Raw genomic sequence first — 22,624 nt, forward strand, 5'->3', positions numbered from 1 at the left:
GCATGAAATAAATGTTTTCTCCTTGAATATTTTCTGAAAAGGCTACTTGTCCATTTTCCTTGATTGCCTAATTTAATGAAAATGTTAGCTATTAGTATCTTTTCATGAAAGTTCAATATTGGGAAGTATATAGTGTATTTCTATTGGATGTCATAGGCCACTACATTTGCTTTAGCATTATTTTAAACTCACCAAAATGTGTACAGCCGCTACTGGTTTGGTACTCACAAACTAAAACGCAAGGCAGAGTTTAAGTGACCATCCCTTTTTTTACATTCATGGAGACTTGGTCTTTACTAGTGAAGAGCGAGCACCAAAGTATTCGGCCCGAACACATCCCGATATTCGTGCGCTCGGCCGAGCACCCGAGTATAATGGAAGTCAATGGGAGACAACCAGGCACCCCCTGCTCGGAAGAGGGGAGAGTGCCTGGTCCATTGTAATAGGTCAGAAAGTGACAGAAACACCACCGAAATGGATTGGGAACAGCATGGGGACGAGATCTGGATGCATCTTGGACTCCCGGGTCGCTGCAGGGAACCATTTTGTCCACATTGTACCCCACTTTTACAGACTGACCAAAATACGCACAAAACCGCCGAAAAAAATCTATGTTACAGTAAAAATTGTTGGGAAACATTCTTTCCTGTATATTAAATTGTATATGAAGTGAAATTGCAGCAACAAATTACAAGGAAGAGGCACTCCTATGCAACCTGTATATCACATAAAGGAGGGCCTCATTCACATTAAGTTGCGGGCCTGCAGGTAGGCTGACTCAGTGAAAGATTTTAGGTTTGGGCCTGCAGGTGAGCTGACCCTCCCTGATGAGGGACATGAGCAGAACCTGTGCACTGATTCCCAAACTCCTCAGCATCCAAAGTCAAAAGAAGATGAGGGTGGGGAATGGCAATTAGTGTTTAATGAGGTGGATGATGCGTGTGTGACACAGTTGTCAATAAGTGAGGGTCTTGTTTGGTCAACAACACAAGTCAGGAGGATGACCCGAGTGAGGAAGTTGAAGAGGGGTTGCTGGACGATGACATCACTGACTCAACCTGGGTAGGTGGCAAGCCAAGCTAGGACAGCAGTACAGAGGGGGAGGGATCCACAGCACCGCAACAGGCTGGAAGAGGCTGTGGGATGGCAAAAGGGAGAAGGTGGGCCACACCAAATAGGCCCACGTACAGTTGTCCTTAACCCAGGCCTTTGAACCAAAGCGCAAATACCCAGCCACCCACCCACAGGCCATAGCACTTAATCCACACCTTTAAAAATAGGTGGCCCAGGAAATGTTGCCATTTTGAGGCTTTCCTCAGCCTCATGGCGGCAGCCTTCCATTGTTACTCAGTCCCCAGCCGTCACTATTTATCTTGGTGTGCCAGCCCCCCATTACACCATCAATTGTCTCCCATAACATCACCCGTGCCCTGACCAATGCAGTTATTATCAAGGTCCACTTAGCAACTGACACATGGACAAGTTCTTTTGGCCAGGGATGCTACATGTTCGTGGCTGCACACTGGGTGAACGTTGTGAGGCCAGGAGAAAGTCGTACCCTGGGATGGCACAGGTGCTACCAACGCCAAGGATTGTGGGCCCACTCCCCATCAGGATTTTCACCACCACCACCACCACCACCACCACCTACATTAGTTTAATCAAACCCCCCCTTCTCCTACTCCTACTCCATTTCCACCTCAGAATTATCATCTTTCAGCTATCAGTCAGTAGTTGTAAGCAGTGTAGTATGGCAGTGGGGAGGCTTAGGTGAAAAACAGCACACCGCCGCAGAGCTGTGACAGGGTATAAGGGACCAGACTGAGCTGTGGCTCTCGCCACTCACCCTACAACAAGGCATGGTTGTTTGTTGTATCTGATAATGGCCGTAAATTGTTGGCAGCTTTTCAGCTCGGCAAGCTCAGACACATGGCAATCATACAGTTTATATGTCCTATGCACAACAAACATTCCAAACTTATACATTAATATAAATAAAAACATAACACACGAGAGTGGAGGTAAACAAATGGGATGGCCTGCTAATTAACTTAAAAATAACCATAACATATTTTTAAACCCTAAACCATGAAAACAATACAATAAATAACAACAATAATACAAAAAAAACAATAATAATTATAGAACAAATGTAATTGTGCAAAAATTTGAACCTGACAACGCTGGCGGCAGAGTACGTAGTTCCTTGGCCAACCAAGCAGGGTAGATTAAGGGAAAAACACAGCAGTTCCAACAGAGGCAGGACAACACTCTCCAAGGCCTTGGACAGTTTCATGACACCCCGCCAGCACCCTCAACCTGATGCGCGGCCTAGTGTCACAAGTGTGGAAATTTTTTTGAAGATGGTGAAGGAGTTCATAGCAGACCATGCCAGCATCCTCAGTGATTCCTCTGTGCCTTACAACTATTGGGTGTCCAAGTTGGACAAGTGACACAAACTGGCACTCTACGCCTCAGAGGTGCTGGCCTACCCTGCCACCAGCGTTTTGTCAGAGCGGGTATTTGTTGCTGCTGGGGGCATAATAACTGAGCGCATCCGTCTGTCAACTTAAAATGCTGACAGGTCGACTCTTATAAAAAATAACAAGGCCTGGATTTCCCCTGAATTCTCTACTGACTCCACCAGATGAAAGTGGCTGAACATAAAGGCAATTTAAATGTGGTGTTTTTAATGTACTGAATACACTGTATTCACATGCACCTCTGCCACCACAAAAAAGGTTATATGGTTCAATCTTCCTTTTCTCATCCTTCTTCTCATCATCCATCATATCAACATGCGTTTTAGGCAGCCCTCGCTCATAATGATTTGTAGGGTCAGCTCAACTGCAGGCCCTTACATATGATTGGTAGGGTAAGCTCACCTGCAGGCCCTCACATATGATTGGTAGGGTCAGCTCACCTTCAGGCCCTCACATATGATTGGTAGGGTCAGCTCACCTGCAGGTCCTCACATATGATTGGTAGGGTAAGCTCACCTGCAGGCCCTCACATATGATTGGTAAGGTCAGCTCACCTGCAGGCCCTCACATATGATTGGTAGGGTCAGCTCACCTGCAGGCCCTTACATATAATGTTTTAGAAGGTCAGCTCACCTGCAGGCCCTTACATATTCTGGGAACCAGCGGTTCCTGCAAATCTGCCTTAATTACGGTATACATAACACCCCTTTAGGACAAAGTTTGCAACATACTTACCTTTCTGAAGTTGCGTGGATTGACCTCCTGGGAACCCAGTCACTCAATGCTCACCTTTTGAGAATCCTGTCTCTGCTGACATCATGTCCTTTACCAAACTTTGCAACTGGGCTGTGGACGAGGCCAGAACTATTCCTCTCCCTGGCACATGCACAGATAAGGTAGATTCTTGAATTTCCGGAGAGAGGAATAGCTCTGGACCCATCCACAGCGAAAGTGGCATTACATCCATAGTCCAGGCCGGAAACCTGGTAAAGGATGTGACATTGGCAGAAGATGGAATCTTGACATGACGGTTCCCGGGAGGTGGACTGGACAACTTTGGAAAAGTACGTTTTTATTTTTACAAATCTTCTTCTACAGGGGTGTTAGGTGTCATTAAGTTGGATTTGTGGGATGCACTGGGTCCCAGAAAGCTTCCTTTAAAGGATTTCTCTGGTTTCAGAAAAGAATTTCCCACATTTATTATCAGGACATTTTGAGTTAAAGTGCTCCTAAATCTGACAACTGATGGTGGGACAGGTCACCAGACACAGTCATGAGCCTCCTCGCACTATGCATGTATTTGTTTCCAATGCACAGTGTTTTTTAGTGGAAATTGCTGATGCACCTGCCCCTCCATCTATGTTTAGGATGGAAGTGTCAGTCTGTGGAGCTTTAAAGAAGACATTGGCACTAGTCTGCAAATAGCAGTGTACAGTATTAGTGTCACATAATAGGGTATTTGAAAAACGGTCCTTTAAAATACACACTATTAGTCACACTATATAGAACATTTCTACATTAGATCCATGGATCTTTGAAACACTTTTTGATTCTTTTTATTTATTCTTTGAACAGACTGAAAAGGAACCTCCTGTCAACAGTAGACATATTAGACACAACATAAGATATACTGGGAATAATTCTGAAATTAACCTGGATCCCTATGAGGGATAGAGAAGGTACTGCTGGAGACAACTCCCATCTGAGTTTATTAAGTGTAGAACCCTCGAGAATCTACTAACGCTAAGAAAAAAAGAAAAAATAGAAAAGCTAAAACTTTTGGTCCTATTTGAATGATTGTACCAACTTTCTATGGAGAATGACTGGTTATATAATTGCATTTATTATTTCAGTGTAGGGCAGAATGATGATGGTTTCTTCATTGGATAGTAGTAGTCAGATAGTAAGCATAGGAGGCATAAAATCAGATTATTAGAGTACCTTTCCTACAGAGTTTAGGTATATTTAGGATTGTCCAGAGATTTATCTATTTCTTTTTTTTTTAACCTATGCTAAATTGATGGAAAACGATTAAGCCCAGTGACATAGAAATCCAAACTAATATGCCATCAATGTCCTGGACTCATACTTATCTCCTATACGGGGCCTCATCATATATTAGGGGCATTCTTGAGCAGTCCATGGCTTGCGCCACCTGCAGGCATGGTGTTGTAGCGATGGCAGTTAGCATGTGGTGCCGCACCAATTTAGAGTAGGCCCCCAATCATAGAGACGTGGTGAGTGGGCCTATGCATTTTGCTCAAAACGTATACTAATGCCTTGTGCACAGTATGTATATTATGGTGCTGTATAATATTAATTATGCTGAGAAGCAATGTGAATTGCGCTGAGAAGCAATAATAGATCAATGCATAGCATGTGGATATGCCATCCATGCTTTTTTGTCTATTTTTGGAATTTGTATCCTAGGTATAGGCCAGGGATGTCCAACCTGCGGCTCTCCATCTGTTGTAGAACTACAATTCTCACCGTGCCCTGCTGTAGGCTGATAGCTGTAGAGAGACTGGGCATGCTGGGAGTTGTAGTTTTGCAACAGCTGGCGAGCCGCAGGTTGACCATTCCTGGTATAGGCCATTTATATTAAACCCCCAGAAAACCCCTTTAATATATGTGGTGTCATTTCTATGTAGAAGACTGATGATACTCTTAATACTCTGGAAATTAATCTTTCATTATTGATCATTTTATAATAATGGTACACTCTACTCTTATTGCTTTTCCCTTAATTACAAAATTATGTTCATTATGAAAAAATTTACTGAACGAGCCAATACAAATAAGAGAAAAGTTGGCCAAATTCACCAGCGGCTGACTATCTTTTGTGTATCGGAGTGTGCAAATTTTTCCTCAACAGATAATGTTTTGGGAAAGAAGGATTGGCCATATTGACTGTCAACATAGTTAAGTCTTTGTGTCTGGCAGCAGGTTATTCCCATCTCCCCACATACATGCCCAGCTGACCCAAGCATGTGCATGGGAGAATCAGGAGCAGGGGCATAGCTACCATAGAAGCAAAGGAAGCGGCTGCTGCGGGGCACGAACTCAGGAAGGTGCCCAGTAGGAAGACATTTTCAGGGCCCAGGGAGCATGGGTATGGTGATCCTAGTCCTATCACTGGTATTACTCACCTCTTCCTGGTGCTCTTCTCCGGGGCCTGTGCTACAGTCTGAGGTCTGCATTAAGGGGACTGAGGGAGGGGGGGCACCGTTTAAAAATTTGCAGGGGGACCCAGTCAGTTCTTGTTACGCCAACGGTCAGGAGCAATAATTGTCAGCAGATCAAGCTATCTAACGTTTATGGCCAGCTTTAGAAAGCAAGAACCAGAAGTTCTCAAGGGTTCATGGGGTGTGATAGTATGAACAGTCATACACTGTCAGTAGGTTTTTCAAGAATGGTGGGCGTTTAAGTGCCTAGATGAGCATAGCAAGCTGCTTGAGAAGGTATTAAACAATATATCTAGGTAAATGGCTTCGTATGAGCATAACTAAGACAAACTGATTCCACTAAAGTAAGTCATATAATAGGCACTTAACAGACAGAGAACATTATGTCAAAATTGGTTCATAATTCTCATTCTCAAAATTCTGCTCATTTAGGGCAGAAAACTAACAGTTCAAAAGTTCGTCTTTGTCGTTGCCTTGGGTTGATTAACTTGTTCTGGCTGACTCATCTACACCTAATTATTCATCATTCATAAGTCAAAATTAAGCCTGGCAGCTAACAAAAAATGTACAGTACATATCCATTCACATTGTTGCAGATGATTTTTGCATTAGATTTTCATGAGAATGGGGTCATCATCCACCCATTGGTCGTAAAAAAGGGAAAATGAAGCAGCACTGTGATTTTAAAATAAAAAGTGCAAAAAAATCAAAAAGTAAGTGCAAGCCTCCAGGGTGATCAGATCCAAACTCTCACCAGTGCACAAATAAAATAAAGAAAGCAGCACTCCATTGCAAAAAATATGTTTATTCACTTAGGCTACTTTCACACTGGCGTTTTTGCTGGATCCGGCAGGGTTGAGCAAAAACGCTTCAGTTACTGATAATACAACCATCTGAATCCGTTATGAACGGATCCGGTTGTATTATCTTTAACATACCCAAGACCCTATGACGGATCTCAATACCGGAAATTATTACCGCTAGTGTGAAAGTAGCCTTAGTGTCAGACAGCAAAGTTTTAACTGCTCAATGCAGCCATTTCAAATGTATTTGATTGTCCAATGACATGCGCCCGTGTGACTTTCAACATCCTGCACCTAAGTCCACTGTCATGCGTAGTGATAAAAAGGCAAGCATTGTAATAACATAAACAAACAAGCCCTCGCCCTGCGCAATACAGTGCAGGGCAAAGGAGAGCATCGGAGCATGAAATGTTCTGAGGCTCATATCAGGGGAGCCGGAGGGGTAAAGTTGGAGATATGTCAGGGTTCAGCTCTGAACCCGGACAACCCCTTTAAGCTTTTACTCACATTCATAAGGATGTCTGAGAATTTTTAAAGTTGTCGGACAACAACTTTAATAACAGAAAAGGGTCTTCTTGATGTGATAACTTCTAAGATATTTCTTCTGTAATAATATATTTGATTTCCCTGATCACACATTTGAAGCAAAGTTGACTATAATCAGTAGATGTTGACTTTAGAGATGAGCGAATTAAAAAAATAATTGATTCACTGATTCACCGAATTTTTCGGGAAAAATTTGGTTCGATCCGAATATATTCACGGCGAATTACGTTAAAAAACGGCTATTTCCTGGCTGCTGAGAGCCTTTATAGTGGTATAGAACTCTGTGCCTTGCAGTAACACGCATAGGGAGTCTGCTGTGGTAGTGAAATAATACTGTGAGTCAGTATGACATGCATATGACAGGCGTCACTCTTAGAATCACTGCACACTTCAATTATTAGGGCAGTCACAGGGCCAAAACTGACCAAATAACTCAAGTATGAACTCAGCCTTACAGTTCGATATTACCGCCAAGGAGAAGCACTGTAAGCTGATTCCACATAGATGTCTACAGAAACTGTTCTATTAAAGGCGTATACAAGTAGAGCCCCCCCCCCCGGACAGAGTGGAGAGGGTGTCAGCTGTACATTTGTGTAGACGTCACTGATTAATTTGCCCTTCCTCTGATCCGTCAGAACAATAATCCACAAAAATGTATGTGGAGCATATGCCTTCACTCGGTCAGCATTTGCACAATAATACATCCGTATTGCTAATGCAAAAAAAAAAACAAGAGTGGATCTAAAACAGAGGTGACACGTGAATGGAATATTTGCATGTCTTCTGTGTTTTGTACCCACTCCTGCTTTTGGCTACCAAATCACAAGCCAATTCTGATGGGACCATACAGGCCTTACAGCTGTTACACAGGCAGGATCCATTGTGTGTCTCATTTTTCATTCCTTCTTACAGATCAGAAGAAAGGTCAAATAAACGATGATGTCAGCCCTGGCCGAAAGGCAAACTAGTGGCTCAGTCATGAAGTGGGGAGGGTGGGAACAGCATGAGAAGTCTGCAGAGTAGACCTAAAACATAGTGGTGAGATGGAAGCAGCATGAGGAGACCACAGAGTGGCCCAATGACAGAGTGTGGAGGAGGTGGCAGTATTAGGAGGCCACAGAGTGGCACAACGACGAAAGATTGTGGAGGTGGCAGCAGCTTAAGGAGGCCACAGAGTAGCACGACAATGAGAAATTGTGGAGGTGGCAGCAGCATGAGGAGGCCACAGAGTGGCACGAAGACAAAGTGTGGAGGTGTTAGCAGCATGAGGAGGCCAAAGTAGCACGACGACGAGAGATTTTGGAGGTGGCAGCAGCATGAGAAGGTGGCAGCAGCATGAGAAGGCCACAGAGTGGCACCATGACAAAGTGTGGAGGTGTCAGCAGTATGAGGAGGCCACCGAGTGGCACAATGACAGAGTCTGGAGTTGGCATCAGTATGAGCAGGCCACTGATTTGCACAATGACCGAGTCTGGAGTTGGCAGCAGTATGAGGAGGCCACTGAGTGGTACAATGACCAAGTCTGGAGTTGGCAGCAGCATGAGGAGACCACAGAGTGGCCCAATGACAGAGTGTGGAGGTGGCAGCAGCAGCAGCATCAGGAGGAGGCCACAGAGTGGCACAATGACAGAGCCTGGAGTTGGTAGCAGCATGAGGAGATGACTGAGTCTGGAGGTGGCGGCAGAATGAGGAGGCCACTGAGTGGCACAATGACCGAGTCTTGAGTTGGCAGCAGTATGAGTAGTCCACCGAGTGGTACAATGACCAAGTGTGAAGTTGGCAGCAGCGTGAGGAGACCACAGAGTGGCTCAATGACAGAGTGTGGAGGTGGCGGCAGCAGCAGCATCAGGAGGAGGCAAATGTGTGGCACAATGACGGAGTATGGAGGTTGCAGCAGTATGAGGAGGTCACCGAGTGGCACAATGACAGAGTCTGGAGTTGGCAGAAGTATGAGGAGGTCACTAAGTGGACAATGACCGAGTCTGGAGGTGGCGGCAGCATTAGGAGACAACTGAGTGGCACAATGACAGAGTCTGGAGTTGGCAGCAGTATGAGGATGCCACCGAGTGGCACAATGACCGAGTCTGGAGGTGGCGGCAGCATGAGGAGACCACAGAGTGGCCCAATGACAGAGTGTGATGGTGGCGGCAGCCACAGCATCAGGAGGAGGCCACCAAGTGGCACAATCACAGAGTCTGGAGTTGGCAACAGCATGAGGAAACCACAGAGTGGCCCAATGACAGAGTGTGGAGGTGGTGGCAGTATTAGGAGGCCACAGAGTGGCACAACGACGAAAGATTGTGGAGGTGGCAGCAGCTTATAGAGGCCACAGAGTAGCACGACAATGAGAAATTGTGGAGGTGGCAGCAGCATGAGGAGGCCACAGAGTGGCACGAAGACAAAGTGTGGAGGTGTTAGCAGCATGAGGAGGCCAAAGTAGCACGACGACGAGAGATTGTGGAGGTGGCAGCAGCATGAGAAGGTGGCAGCAGCATGAGAAGGCCACAGAGTGGCACCATGACAAAGTGTGGAGGTGTCAGCAGTATGAGGAGGCTACCGAGTGGCACAATGACAGAGTCTGGAGTTGGCAGCAGTATGAGGAGGCCACTGAGTGGTACAATGACCAAGTCTGGAGTTGGCAGCAGCATGAGGAGACCACAGAGTGGCCCAATGACAGAGTGTGGAGGTGGCAGCAGCAGCAGCATCAGGAGGAGGCCACAGAGTGGCACAATGACAGAGCCTGGAGTTGGCAGCAGTATGAGGAGTCCACCGAGTGGTACAATGACCAAGTGTGAAGTTGGCAGCAGCGTGAGGAGACCACAGAGTGGCTCAATGACAGAGTGTGGAGGTGGCGGCAGCAGCAGCATCAGGAGGAGGCAAATGTGTGGCACAATGACGGAGTATGGAGGTTGCAGCAGTATGAGGAGGTCACCGAGTGGCACAATGACAGAATCTGGAGTTGGCAGAAGTATGAGGAGGCCACTGAGTGGCACAATGACAGAGTCTGGAGTTGGCAGAAGTATGAGGAGGTCACTAAGTGGACAATGACCGAGTCTGGAGGTGGCGGCAGCATTAGGAGACAACTGAGTGGCACAATGACAGAGTCTGGAGTTGGCAGCAGTATGAGGATGCCACCGAGTGGCACAATGACCGAGTCTGGAGGTGGCGGCAGCATGAGGAGACCACAGAGTGGCCCAATGACAGAGTGTTATGTGGCTGCAGCCACAGCATCAGGAGGAGGCCACCGAGTGGCACAATCACAGAGTCTGGAGTTGGCAACAGCATGAGGAAACCACAGAGTGGCCCAATGACAGAGTGTGGAGGTGGTGGCAGTATTAGGAGGCCACAGAGTGGCACAACGACGAAAGATTGTGGAGGTGGCAGCAGCTTATAGAGGCCACAGAGTAGCACGACAATGAGAAATTGTGGAGGTGGCAGCAGCATGAGGAGGCCACAGAGTGGCACGAAGACAAAGTGTGGAGGTGTTAGCAGCATGAGGAGGCCAAAGTAGCACGACGACGAGAGATTGTGGAGGTGGCAGCAGCATGAGAAGGTGGCAGCAGCATGAGAAGGCCACAGAGTGGCACCATGACAAAGTGTGGAGGTGTCAGCAGTATGAGGAGGCTACCGAGTGGCACAATGACAGAGTCTGGAGTTGGCAGCAGTATGAGGAGGCCACTGAGTGGTACAATGACCAAGTCTGGAGTTGGCAGCAGCATGAGGAGACCACAGAGTGGCCCAATGACAGAGTGTGGAGGTGGCAGCAGCAGCAGCATCAGGAGGAGGCCACAGAGTGGCACAATGACAGAGCCTGGAGTTGGCAGCAGTATGAGGAGTCCACCGAGTGGTACAATGACCAAGTGTGAAGTTGGCAGCAGCGTGAGGAGACCACAGAGTGGCTCAATGACAGAGTGTGGAGGTGGCGGCAGCAGCAGCATCAGGAGGAGGCAAATGTGTGGCACAATGACGGAGTATGGAGGTTGCAGCAGTATGAGGAGGTCACCGAGTGGCACAATGACAGAATCTGGAGTTGGCAGAAGTATGAGGAGGCCACTGAGTGGCACAATGACAGAGTCTGGAGTTGGCAGCAGTATGAGGATGCCACCGAGTGGCACAATGACCGAGTCTGGAGGTGGCGGCAGCATGAGGAGACCACAGAGTGGCCCAATGACAGAGTGTGATGGTGGCGGCAGCCACAGCATCAGGAGGAGGCCACCGAGTGGCACAATCACAGAGTCTGGAGTTGGCAACAGTATGAGGAGGCCACCGAGTGGCACAATGACCGAGTCTGGAGGTGTCAGGCAGCATGAGGAGACCACAGAGTAGCCCAATGACAGAGTGTGGAGGTGGCGGCAGCAGAAGCATCAGGAGGGGGCCACCGAGTGGTACAATGACCGAGTATGGAGGTGGCGACAACAGCAGCATCAGGAGGATACCACAGAGTGGCAAGGTGACATAGTGTGGAGATGGCAGCAGCATCAGGATACCACAGAGTGGCAAGGTGACAGTGTGGAGATGGCAGTAACAGCAGCAGCATCAGTATACCACATATGGTGACGCTGCATATGTTGACGCAGGGCTGTGATGCCAACATTGTCACCCTGGCCACGCTTCACCTTCTGTCCACATATTCTACATATGGCCATGTTAACCTCCTGCGGCGGCTTAACAAAAAACTGCCAAACCGCCGAGTAGGTGATTTCCCCCCAAATATTCCGCACTAACTGACTGCTACCGCCGCTGCTTCCGTGAACCCCTGCACCACTACTTCCCGGGCAGGTAGGCTGCTGCAAAGCAGGTGGTCTACCCCGGGCACGTTTGGCTCCTGACCTCCCACTGCTGCCACCCTGCTGACTCCCAGCCATGCTTTCAACACATATAACCGCCAAAGTGAACTGAGAAGATATTTTTTTTTTGTACTGAAATAGGCTACTAAACGCTTTCAACACATATTACCGCAGAAGTGAACTGAGAATATATTTTTCTTTCTGTACTGAAATAGTCCACTAATCGCTTTCGCCACTAATAACTGCAACAGTGAAGTGCGTATATATTTTTCTTTCTGTACTGAAATAGGCCACTAAACGCTTTCTTTTTTTTTAATAGCCTTTATTTAATTTTTTTAAAACAGTTAATACAACAATCCCAAAGGGAAAAACAGTCAGCATGACAATCATACACATAAGCAAGTACAGATAAATCCATCATTATCATATTGCACAACAGTAGAAAACATAAATGTATCTTTATTACAGAGCATTACTGTCGTCACAAAGAGAACTCTGTACTCACACCACATCCACACACACAATTACACACTTGGGTAATGCAGACCCAATCAGCAATGAACCTCAAACTGTGCCCTCCGCTTGTACCCATACTCCCCAGATTTTGTCAAATCGATCAGGCACTCTCCTCTTGCTTCGTATGTCAATTTGTACATCTGAAGGTCTTTATTAATGAGTTGCACCCACTGATCCACCGTGGGGCATTTAGGCGGTTTCCAGTTCAACAATATGTTCTTCCTACCATAAAACATTAGTAACCCTAGCCACTAAACGCTTTCAACACATATAACTGCAGAAGTGAACTGAGAATATATTTATCTTTTTGTACTAAAATAAGCCACTAAACGCTTTCGCCACAAATAACTGCAACAGTGAAGTGCGTATATGTTTTTCTTTCTGTTCTAAAATAGGCCACTAGAAGTTTTTCAACATAGCACTTGCACCCCAATAACAAGAACAAATTGCTGGAATGACAGAGCTTTATAATGGCTATTTGGATCCTATAATCTTTCCCTGCACTTGTAAATCGCTTTTCTAGCAGTGTCCCTAGTGCCTTCTGACGTCTCTCCCTGCACTAAGATGCTGTAAAATGATTCCTTTCTATCCTTTCCCTGCACATGTAAATAGTTTTTCTAGCAGTGTCCCTAGTGCCTTTTGAGGTCTCTCTCTGCACTAAGATGCTGTGAAATGATTCCTTCCTATCCTTTCCCTGCACTTATAAATCGTTTTTTTAGTTGTTTTTTTTCACAATAAGGTTTTTCCTATTGATGTCCCTAGCGTCTTCTCACATCTGTCCCTGCACTCAGCACGCTGGAAAATGTCTGAATCTAAGATGGTCGCCGTATTTATAGGGCTAGCAAACAAAAAAAAGTAGCAGCACACCACTAAATGCACTAAGACTGAGTGAACAGGTGAATGTGTGAACAGGGTCAAATACATGATGCCAATACTTACTGAAGAAGCTCTTAGCGCATGTTATTGATCAAAAATATGTCGAGCCCACCTACCAGACGACAAGGTAGCTTCTTATCAGGTGGGACCTACTCTAACACAGAGGGTCCAGCTCCATTGTTACTCTGATTAAAAGCACCAAGGGGTGGGGGATGGGCGGGGAGTGTATATTATAGAGGACTGGGCATCCTCTTTGGAACCTAGCACTCCCCGCCCATCCCCCACCCCTTGGTGCTTTTATTTAGACGAAACAATTTTTTTCTTTGCATCTCCACATTAAGACCCCCATAACTTTTTTTTTTTATGTCTACAGAGAGAGACCATTTTTTCATGGGACAATCTGTAACTTTAATTGATACCATTTTGGAGTGTGCATGACTTTTTGATCACTTTTTATTTAATTTTTTGAGGAGGTGAAGTGACAAAAAATGGTGAATCAGCGATTTTGATGTTTTTTTCATGACGCCATTCGCTGTATGGGATAATATTTTTATATTTTAATAGTACGGGTGTTTTCGCATGTGGCGATGCCTATGATTAGTGTTGAGCAAATCAAAGTTAATGAAATGGGATACAGGTAAAATTTGATTCGCCACAAATCCGAATATTGCCACTTTGTGGTAACTAATCAATTTTTCCTAAAATTGCAGTAAAAAAAAAACAAAAAACATACTGTCATGGATGAGATTTTCAGATAGCTGGAACTTATAAATAAACGAGTGTAACGGATCTCCTGGCACCCCGACCGGGTACCTCCGTTGATAGATGCTCCTAGTGCTTTCCGAGGACTCCAAGCACTCCACTTGACACCGTACGCACTGCAGACCCCACGAACCACCGAAGCTTGGTTGAGGTCTCGCCGTCTCCTACCCACCCTGGACCTACAACAAGGCTCCAGGCTCCAGTGGGTGAACCTCTCCTAAAACCAGAGAGCAGGAACAGCTCTTACAAGAGCTAGTAGTAAAGCCAGGGAAGTATAGCAAATCTTCAGCGTATAGCAATCCCCCAGTGTTGATCAGTTACCCAAACACTAGCTTCAACATGATGAAGGATAAAACAGGAATTCTTTATTGAGGGCTACCCGCCCGTATTTATGCAGGTCCCCATCTGGTGGACACGCCCCTAGGGGACCAGAAGGAAGACTGTGACACAGGACAGATATGCAGCAATTCAGGATACACAGACACAATACATCCCCACAATGCATCATGGTTTCCTCCTCTCTGCCCTGGAGACTCCCAAGGAGTAATTCAATTATCTCTCAAGACAAAGGGAAATCGCCAATACACATGTGGGGACAACAGGACAGAAATCACCATTTAAACATGCAATGTCACAACCCTTACAGTAAACACAGACATTTAACATATCCCCAGATAGCTCAAGTCTGAGTGCATATTATTAGGTGAATGGCACTCAGACTACATGAATACAATAAAATTAGCTATCTGGGTACCCTCACATAACATAAAATACAATTCCAAAGACAGATTTAAGCTGTGCGGCCGGTCTGTCTTTTCCTTTAAAGTTAGTATGGGCCATAATCCTGAGGCAAGAGGATGGTAGCCAGGCCCCTCCGAAACCCAGTGGCGAGGTTGGTTTCGCCACAACGAGTGACTGGCTTGACCCCAAACTAAGGAGCTATTAGGTGAGCCTTATAAAACCCTAAGATCTCTCCCTGACTGCTATGCACATACAAGGGTCTCGATGGTAGACGATTGCATGCCCATGTACCTAAGCCTGTGTGACACCTGAAAACCCTATAATATTGAGGGGACACGACCACCGGCTCCCTGCACTTAATACAGAGGGAGTCAGGGTCACCTAGAATCAAGCTAGCAAGCAAACACAATAAAAGACTTATCTGAGCAAACAGCAGACGCAGCCTCCAGCAGTGAACACTTCATCCAGGAAGTAGTATAAACCGCAAAGTGAGGCAGTATGGGAGGGAATATAAAGGAAGACGATTATGTCTAAATAAGTGACACCTGGCAGAAGGAAAGGAGATGAGAAAGTGAAACCAAAACAAAGAACATCATACAAGAGGTAGAGAAGAACGTCTACCAGACCTTCTCACAGAAGTGGCGGTGACACATACTCACCTCATCCATTTGATTGTGGAGAGGCCATCACAGCCATCTTGATTTTTTAAAAATGCCCAAATCTCACGCGAGCCGTTGCAATGCCAGGAGCGCACAATCCCAGTTTCTGACCTCCCAGATGGCGTGGTCACATTCTACCATGGCATCAGAGGGGTTAAACATATGTGAGCGACATCATCATCCATTGCATACATTTGGCCCAGGTGTCTGCTGTTTAAAACAGCCGGTACCCATCGGCTATGGTGCCACTTTGCTCTTGAGTGGGCGCCATATTTTAATACCAAACTTCCGCTATAAATTTATGGTGAGTGGTCGGGAAGGAGTTAATACACCACTAATATAGTAGTCAGTAAACAATACTTTGTGATTTCCCAGTGTAAAGGGGGAATATTAATCACCAATATTTATGCGAATATCAATAATTAATATTCATAAATAGGAGGAGCCGTCTATTGATGACTCCTCCTATTTATACCTTTATATTAATAATACAATACTTTCACTATACTTTGCCTTACATTAATCTAGCTGCGTGCGCCTTACTGAACTAACTATCGCTAATAACCACACGTTACAGATAGTTCTAAACAAAACACAGTATTTATTAATACCAACAATACACTACGCACGCAATACACTAACAATACCGCACTATAAATACAGCACTAAACTACACTACACGGTCCCCAAATTCCACCCACAAAGCTATCTAATACAGTACACACACACATATATTAACAGCCCACCCCACCTGGTACTAATCTTATCCCTAAGGGAATAACGAAGGGTTAACGGTGAGAGTAAATACAGTCAGGGGTGAATAGGGGGTGAATGGGGAGCAGGGAAGCTCCTACAGGGTTTGGGTAGGGGGATGGTGGTAAGGGTTGGGATACAGCAATGTAGAGGGGGTGAATATAGGTAGGTTGTGGGCAGGGGTACAGCAGGTAGGGGAACAAGGGGTTATAGGGAATCGTTGGTGGGACAGGGTAGGTAAGGGTTAATCAGGAGATCATTGATGGGATAGTGGTGGGGGTTAATCAGGCAGGGGAATCGTTGGTGGGATAGTGGTAGGGGTTAATCAGGCAGGGGAAATCGTTGGTGGGGTAGCGGTAAATCTGGGGTGTAGGGGTTAATCAGGGGGAGATACTCAGCGCTTTGTTGCTCGTTCGTCTAGGGGGTGCTCGTTGTCCAGGGAGATCCTCTTCAGGGGGGCGGCTCGGCTTTTCCTCCCTCAGTGCAGGTGCCGCCGGATATTTATGTCCGGCGGCCCGCACTGCCCACACGGTGGCGCGCGCCACCATCAGGGACACGTGGGCCGGCGCAGTGAGATGACGTAACTGCGCCAGCCTGCGCGTCCCCGAACGAGCACGTCGGGGCCACGCCATATGCTAACAGGTGGGAGAAGCCTTTGATCTCCCGCCTGTAGCATTTCTCCCTTCCTTCTATCATGCATAATTATCTCCAGCAGCGCTGGAGATAATTACAACAAAGGACTCAGATTCTGTTGAATCTGAGTTCTTTGTAGTCATCAGGATGACCCGACCTTCGTCCGGTCATTCTGATGCAATCAACCAGATTGCATCAGTGTGAATGCTTGGGGCACATTCACACCGATGCACCTGGTTTCATGTATATGGGGGATATCTATCACATAAGGGGACTCAGATCTATTATAAGGGGGCTTATAAGGGGGCACAGATCTCTTACAAGGGGGCACAGATATACATAAGGGAGCACAGATATACATAAGGGGGCACAGATGTATACATATAACAAGGGACCTATAAGGGGGCACATATTTCCCACAGGGGCCACCATGAGCCCCTGTGGACCACTAAGGGCAGATGTGCGCAGATGCTGGGCACATCTGCGCACCTCATCCCATGATATGGCAGTCAATGTATGCATATATACCATACATGCATGCACGTGTTTGCATGCATGTATGGATATATATGCATACGTCTCTCAACCCTTCCTCAACACCCAGCACAAAACATTAAGAAGAGCTGCAGCAATGCACACTGGTGTATTCATGTTTTGCTGGTATCAGCGGACAGAATGCTTCACTTTGATTAATAGGTGCCTAATTAATGCACTGTTCATTAGGTGATATACTTGACTTTATAATGTGCGACTAGAAACAGTGTCAAAGCTTCACTTTAATCAACAGCTGCAGACATTCGGTGAGATGTATCAAAGTCGGTGCAAAAAAAAAGTGAAGATATATCACGTACAAGAGATGGGGGATCAAACCGGCCCCACCCTGTTGACCTTGTGCACTGTGACCAGGGTGTGACTCCAAGGGGTAACACCACTCCACAATGCAATCTCACACTTGCCCCACACTCAGGCGTCCACTTGAGCAAAACACGTACCCCCAACCAGTCCACACACCCAGGATACATGCTGCCACCATCTAATGAATTCCAGGCCAATAGGTACCCCAACATATTCACTTATTGCTTGCAGGCAGCCACACAGTAACACCAGCCGCACTTATACTCCATAGTGAATCCCTGGGTTTTTTAGGGAAACAAAGCTAACCATTAAAGTTTTAGGCTTTAATGTGTAAAAGGTACTGTACTTACATGTGCAGATAGTTAAGAAATAAAAAAAACTGAAAGTCTAATACTTAGTGTGTTGCATGGTAGAAGCCCTTATTGTCCTGGAGACAGGGATGAAGATGTACATAGTCCAACCAAATTGGGTCTCCTAACCTGTGTCCCCTAAAATGTCCATGGTCACATATTAGTCTCTTAACAAAATGGATGGGGCTGGAGGACAACTCATGATGCGATCATGAAAAATATTAACACATAGGTCCTAAGGGGAATGATTTACAGCCTACATATGATATATTCCCTCACATTCCTATGGATAGCCATACTGTAGGCCTCCTGCTGTGAGAGGGCGATCAATGTCTGGGCCCTTTATGAATTTCCATGGGATCAAGTGATTTGCATGTGTGAGGAACTGTGCATACCTACCTGAAGAGTTCAAACAGCGTTGGCATCTGATAGGAAGGTGCTAATTGGATCACAAAGAAGAATGTTTATTCAACCACAAAGTAATGTAGACCTTGTAGAGCCGAAGGGGCCTCCATTACCTTATGCATAAGACCAGCTCAGTAGGGGATACACTATTAGGACATTACTCATAAAACCACATGACAGATGATGTATAATACACGATGGCCATCTGCTTATCACATGATTCTTTCTGGTCTTTTATTAAAACATGTCTAAGACCTTCCAAATCGATTCGATTTGGAAGGTGCTGTACCCCTCACTTTAAATGGTACCTGTTTTACAACTTTTAGCATTGAAGAGAACCTTAGTACTTATCTGAATTGTTGATTCCCCACTGAATTACCGTCTTTAAAAAAAAAAAAAAATCTGGGCCAAGGGGGTGACTACCAGGACCTGTACTCAACAATACCTCTAGTGAAAACAATTAATACTGCGGTATAAGCACCTGTACATTGGATCTCATACACACAAAAGCGGTGCTTATCTAGCATATAGTTTACAAGGAAGCAGCAAAATAACAAAAATGAATACATAGTTATCTACTTTGCACAATTTTTTTCAGGGAAAACATGTGGGTCATGATTAGTGCTCATGAGTCATGCGTATTAACTATACCAAAAGATATGGGGGGTCATTTACGATCAGAAATACGCATATATTAGGCATATTTCTGGCGCAGATTCTGGCACAAAGGTTATTTACGCCGCAGTCTGTGACTTTTCCCTGCTCATGCCAGGTCTAAAGAAAAGCGGTGTGGGGTGGGAGGGGAAGGGGCCGTCTCATTCATCATTTTCTAACCCCGGTTTAGGCATAGAAAATGGTCTACATGTAAGACAGCTCAAAAGCTGTCTTACATTTAGAACTTGCACTGGATGTGCCGAAGTTATGGGGAGGCCGGCGCCTATACATGACTTCAGCGGATCCACTGCCAGAGCAGGGGCTTATGTCTAAAACGCTAGTCTTAATAAATGACCCCCATGACACCATCCTCAAAATTTTCGCCCAGGCTTACTAGACTGTACCAGCAATCTAGACCTCAGACAGCTGAGCATGTCTCAGACGGTGATCATGACTAGTGATGAGCGGCAGGGGCAATTTTTGAATTCGCGATATTTCGTGAATATTTGGTAGAATATTCGTCATATATTTTCGAATTTGAGATTATTTTCTTGATCGCGAAAAATCAGCAATGTAATATTCGCGTAATGCGCGCGAAATACAGGTGTGGGTCACTATAGCTACATTTTTTAAGCTGCTAGAAGTTTCCTGAGACTGGAGAAAATGGTTGGCACGGCAGAACATTACAATAGCTTTATATGCAGATAGAGTGCTCCAATATATTCACGATTGCAAAATCGGCACTAATGATGCAAATATTTTGGCCCAATACGTGCAACTTCACATTTTAACAGGTCTGACTACCTATTAGTGATTGGTGCACTAAGTATTGTTGTGAACTTGTGACATCACAGCACTATGTCTGTATGTATGTATGTATGGACAGCAGATCCTATACTATATGGACTGTATGGACAGAATCAGCTACACTATATCACTATCTATCTCCCACTAACTATCTGTATCATATATACACTCACCTAAAGAATTATTAGGAACACCATACTAATACGGTGTTGGACCCCCTTTTGCCTTCAGAACTGCCTTAATTCTACGTGGCATTGATTCAACAAGGTGCTGATAGCATTCTTTAGAAATGGTGGCCCATATTGATAGGATAGCATCTTGCAGTTGATGGAGATTTGAGGGATGCACATCCAGGGCACGAAGCTCCCGTTCCACCACATCCCAAAGATGCTCTATTGGGTTGAGATCTGGTGACTGTGGGGGCCATTTTAGTACAGTGAACTCATTGTCATGTTCAAGAAACCAATTTTAAATGATTTGTGCTTTGTGACATGGTGCATTATCCTGCTGGAAGTAGCCATCAGAGGATGGATACATGTTCTCATTCTGTTTACGCCAAATTCGGACTCTACCATTTGAATGTCTCAACAGAAATCGAGACTCATCAGACCAGGCAACATTTTTCCAGTCTTCAACAGTCCAATTTTGGTGAGCTCGTGCAAATTGTAGCCTCTTTTTCCTATTTGTAGTGGAGATGAGTGGTACCCGGTGGGGTCTTCTGCTGTTGTAGCCCATCCGCCTCAAGGTTGTGCGTGTTGTGGCTTCACAAATGTTTTGCTGCATACCTCGGTTGTAACGAGTGGTTATTTCAGTCAACGTTGCTCTTCTATCAGCTTGAATCAGTCGGCCCATTCTCCTCTGACCTCTAGCATCCACAAGGCATTTTTGCCCACAAGACTGCCGCATACTGGATGTTTTTCCCTTTTCACACCATTCTTTGTAAACCCTAGAAATGGTTGCGCGTGAAAATCCCAGTAACTGAGCAGATTGTGAAATACTCAGACCGGCCCGTCTGGCACCAACAACCATGCCACGCTCAAAATTGCTTAAATCACCTTTCTTTCCCATTCTGACATTCAGTTTGGAGTTCAGGAGATTGTCTTGACCAGGAGCACCCCCCTAAATGCATTGAAGCAACTGCCATGTGATTGGTTGACTAGATAATTGCATTAATGAGAAATAGAACAGGTGTTCCTAATAATTCTTTAGGTGAGTGTATAAGCTAACTAACTAACTAACTAACTAACTAACTATCTATCTAATGTAATGACACAGGAAAGCAGAGAGCACAGCATTAACACTGCTGTCTCTCTCAGATCTGCAACATACTGCATACAAGGGCTGCTGGGGAGGTTCTTATATAGTAAGGTATGGGCAACTTTCCTATTGGTTGCTAGGGATGTTGCTAAGCTCAGACAAATACATTGCAGCCTTCTCATTGGCCCACAAGCAAGAAGGGAGGTTATTGATGGAAAAAAAAATCTAGAATATTCAAAATTACGAATATATATTTCTATATTCTAAATATTCACAAATTCTCGAAGTGCCGATATTCGCGATTAATATTCGCTATTCAAATATTCGCGCCCAACACTAATCATGACCACTGACTGGCACTGTTCTGGCTGATCCCCCTCTGACTGCCCGCAATTCAGACCCCCCTGATGTTTGGTGGGGGGTGCAGAGAACTGATTCAGCTCTGTGAGAAGCAGATAAGTCAAGGTCCTTTATTAAGAGTCCTACATTTATTTTGCAGTAGAAATTCATTTTCTTTGTTATTCTGATTATTGAAATTCCAAGGTTGCGCAGGGAGGTGCTGATGATGTGCGTGTACTGTATCCTTGCCATGAATCATCTGATGTTTCTTGGAATTAAAAGGAGAACACAAAACCACTAACAGGCTAAATTGATTTCTTAATTTTTCTAGTCATTCTTTTATTACTGTCACGTCTTGTGAGTGTTGTTCTAGTCATTGTTAATCCCGCATAAATTCACTATTGACAGGTTACATTATGGTTCCTGTATCAGATGCCCTTGAAGGAAAACTATACATGAAATATACTGTATACTGGTTGCTAATTTAATGAAGACCTGCTTATGTTAATGGTTTGCCCCCATGCACTTTTCTCTCCATAGAATTTTGCATATTTTCCTTCATCTCATCAGTTCAGTTTACCAACTCTCTATAATTAAAGAGGTATTCCAGGATTTTACTATTGATGCTCTGTCCACAGGATGGGTCATCAATATCTGTTTGGAAGGGTCTGACACCCTGCATCCCAACTGATCAGGTCTTGCAGATGATGTGCGGCACTGGAAGTCCTGAGGATAGGCCACAAATGGTAAAATCTTGGACTACCCCTTAAAGTAGATTTTTACATTGAATTCCTATTATAAAATTCAATATAATATGTAACATTACATGAACAAACCTAGAACCTACCTCGCAACAACTTACATGTACATGGCATGTTGCTTTAAGATAAATATGAAGTACCATATTTATGGATAGGAATTAATAATATTAAGTATACAGTAGCGTAGTGAAGTATGCAGTATAGCTTATGATAGAATACAATTCTAAAAGAGCTATTCCCGTCAGCTAATATTATGACATATACATACCTCCCAACCGTCCCGGATCCCGCGGGACAATCCCGGGTTTCAGTGGCTGTCCCGGTACGGGGGAGGTATGCCCCGCTTTATGGCAGGTGTCTCTGCGTCCATACGGTAGGAAACAGAGACAGTTGCCAGTACTATGATTAAGCAGAGAGCCATCGCCGGCATCGGCTCCCTGCTTCATCTTCCC

This window comes from Bufo bufo, chromosome 7 (genome assembly GCF_905171765.1).
Source record: "Bufo bufo chromosome 7, aBufBuf1.1, whole genome shotgun sequence".
Lineage (NCBI taxonomy): Eukaryota > Metazoa > Chordata > Amphibia > Anura > Bufonidae > Bufo > Bufo bufo.